The sequence below is a fragment of the Lipotes vexillifer genome, unplaced genomic scaffold, assembly GCF_000442215.2.
Source record: "Lipotes vexillifer unplaced genomic scaffold, Lipotes_vexillifer_v1.1 scaffold1318, whole genome shotgun sequence".
Taxonomy (NCBI): Eukaryota; Metazoa; Chordata; class Mammalia; order Artiodactyla; family Lipotidae; genus Lipotes; species Lipotes vexillifer.
Genome location: NW_006772582.1, coordinates 846358 through 849966, shown reverse-complemented (window position 1 = coordinate 849966; position 3609 = coordinate 846358).

Genomic DNA, 3609 nt, shown 5'->3' with positions numbered 1-3609 from the left:
GGAATGCCAGGGGCGGGCCAGCAGCAGTTATGTCCCAGCCCAAATAAGGTGGCAGATTTCATCCCTGCGAGGGGCCCATAAAGAAAAGATGAGTCATAAAGCGATCAAGATTCCTGCTAAGGGCAGAGAACCAGGCAGCTGGGCCTAGGAGGTCATTACCACATTTGGGGCATAAGTAATCTCGTGCTCAGAAGACCACCTCTCAGTGCCCCCCAGAGGCGCGTGTAGTGGGCACGTGCGGCCTGCCCACCCTGCCTGGTTGGGGAGCCGGCATCAGGCACTTGGGATCTTTTTTCCCACTGACGTCTGTTTCTCACACTGACGAAACTGACCGACAGGTCAGGAGTTTTCCGCATCACACAGGGCAGCCAAGAGCTACCCCACTAGTCCTACAGCCCTCTAATCCATCAGGTTATCCTCTTCTCATGGTCCTTCACAGAAGTGCCCACAGTATCCTTATGGATACTACCACTCACTAAAACTGTTTAACGAGACAAGATCTTGCTTTGCTTTCTCTCCTCCTCTGGGGAAATTTAAGGACCAATTAGAAGCCACCCATACAATTTTCTTAGAAGCAGGTTTAGAGGAGGGATCTTTTATTTATTTTTTATTATTATTTTTTAGTGCAGTAAACCAGCCCAGATCTCGGTAATTCGGGCACGAGCAGGTGAGCCCCGTCAGGAAGCAGCAGCAGCTGGAGCGTGTGGTGACTCTCTGCAGACAGTGGAAGGGCCTGGTGACAGTGGGGAGAACTGGCTCGGTCCTGAGTGGCCCGCGTGGACGGGGTCTTCAGCACTAGCCGTGTTCACGGAGGGGCTTACCAGCCCCTGGCCACCCATCGGTTACAAGAGTGGAGGAGGCTTTCTCCTCCCCAGCTCCGAAGTCAGCCAGCACTGCAGAGACAGGCCTGGCCTGTGAGGAGGGAGGATCTCTGGCCCCGAGGGCGGGCCTCCTGAGGGTGAGGGCTGGCCTCCACCCAGGGCCACAGCGGGGGCGGCCAGCGTGAGCTCGTGTCCGTGGCCAGTGGTGCGCTGGTGCAGGGCATGCATCTTTAGAATAGGGAGGAGTTTCTAACCACAGATGACTGTTCCCTGGAGACTCTGTAGACCGTGAAGCTTTTAAAATGTTAGTCTTTGTGTTACAAATTAGTAGCAGCATTTGATTTTTCAAAAGTCAAGCTGACAGGTATAAAATGAAAACTAAACCACTCTTATTAAAAACCTTAGTCATATGATGTTGGGATTTGGATGGAAGGGAATATTTCTTACCTGACTTACAGTAAAAATGAATAAATGTTAGAAAAACTCTTGGGGAAAAGAAATCATTAGTAAATACGTCAAGTATAGATACAAATGGATTGGGGGAAAACAGGATTTTCTTCTTGCTGGGAGAAAACACAAGGCGCTTGGATCAACACACTCTTAACTTACCAACCTACCAAGCTGCCTCAGGGAAGAGCAGCCTCTCCTGTGGGTCTCGGCGTTGGCCACCCCCAGCCCCACGAGGGCAGCCGGCACCATGACCCATACCCATCGGCAGCTGTCCCCAAGTGCTCAGGGACACACAGTGATCTCCATCAAGGACAGCTGAAATGAACTGGTTTAGAATTGTGTAATATTCCTTAAGACATGGGAGACATTCTCCATTGTCTTCAAATTGAGACAGTTGTGACCTGCTTCAGACAAGATTTTATACACATTTTCTTCCCTTGTTTATCCCATCACATGCATGTCATAGTTGACCCCCTTTCCGGAAAGGTTCTGTGAGGAGAGTCTGCTCTGTAAACAGAGCCTGGCTCTCTCCCACCCCCCATGGTGCTCTGTGTTCCCGGATGTCTTTGCTTTCTGTTTAAAATGTCCTTGTTAATACATTCCAAGGTTTGAACTCCGTTCCTAGCTAAACCCCTTTCCTTGTTTACAGGGATTGAAATAGGCACATTTTGACCTTCTATTCAGTCTGGAACATCTATGGCAATGCGGACGCATTCTTTTCCCATGTGAGAACTGCATTTACCCAACACAGTTATGGAAAAGCGGAAAAGCTCAGGAAACTATCGACTCTCACCCCTTTCTTTGTTTCTTCCCTCCCTGTTCTTTTTCACTGCAAAAGATCCGACTTTCTGCGCAGCCTTAGATTAACCAGCCCCATCCATCTTTCTTCCTGCTCAGGGGCCCAGGAAGGGGACAGAGGACCCTTAAGTCAGGTGTGTTGCTTATCGCCTCAGAAAGCTGGGGCGCCTTCCCAGTCCCCGCATCAGCTTTCTGTAGAGGCCCTGTCAGGGCCGGTGTGCAGAGCCCCACCTGGGCCCCAGGCACAGTCTCCTGGCTCTCAGCCTAGCCTGGGCATTATCAAGGCTGGGGGGCCACGTCCCATTAATAGCCCATCGTTCCCGTTTCATTTGTCCTAGAGTCCAGGTGTCTGCATTTTTGCTACATGCAAGTGACTGTGTCTGGAGTTAGAGGATGGTGGAGACGGTCTCAGGGAGGGAAGTAATCCTTGTGAAAGCCAAGTAAGTGGCCTGGACCGTGAGAGCTCCAGCCAGGAGATGAGAAAGCCCTGCAGCCTGAAGGGATCAGGAAAGGCTGGAGGAAGTGGTGCTTAAACTGAGTTTTGACAGATAGTAGGGTTTGTATATGCGGAAATACACTAACAGAAGCGGGGGGACGTAAGAATGACTGTGAGGTCTTATGGAAAATGGATTTTGATCAAGGTTTTGAGGGTCTTGGGGAGGCAGCGGAGATCTGAGCCAGGTAGCGGGAGGTGCTTTAGGAATTGGTCACCTTACTGCCCAAAGCAAAATGAATGGTCTAGTGGAAACACGTACCAGGAGAGGCGAACCAAGCCGGTGATGGCAGTGTCAGAGTGACCTGAGCGTGCAGGGCGTGTCTGGGACGCATCCGTGTGAAGGCCAAGTGGTGAGTCTCGGTAGAGACGCGTTGCCTTTGATGTCGTGGCAGAAACGCCCAGGGCAGAGCTGATGGGAATGGGGAGAACTGCCTGGGAGCTGGCAGTGGAACCGGAAAGGGGCCGGAGCTGGCAACGTGCACTTGCCTGAAGGTGGCCTTTGAGCTCCGGAGAAGCAAGCAGACCTAGACCAGGCAGGCCCTGCCTCACCGAGCCAGGGGCTGTAAGAGGCTGCAGCGGCTTTGTCCTTCCTAAACTAGTGGGCGGCCCTCTCCAAGCCCATGCTCTGTGAGAGGCCCCTCAAGTTCCCAGAGCCTACAGGCTGCCCACTGCTGTCCCCTGTGAGTTGTTCCGAAGTGGGAACTGTTCCTCGGCACTGGTTTCCTGGAATCGACGACATCCACGGCTTGGGTTGCTGGCATGGGGCCAAGTTTGGAATGACGTGGGACTTGTCATTCCAGGCCTGACAAGCCAAGACTGAGGAGGAAGGAAGCTGGCCTCGTCTCCGGGTCCCCAAAGCTGGTTTCCCTCCTCCGTGGACGGACAGAGACTGGCAGGTGGGGGAGGCCCCTCTGGCAGCCAGAGGGCCGCAGATCAGACGCTCGTGGGGACTGAGGCTCGCGAGTTCATCAGAGAACGTCAGCTGCTACAGCACCAAAGACCAGGCCTGGCCCTGTGACCCCCATAACCCTGGGCACGTGCATT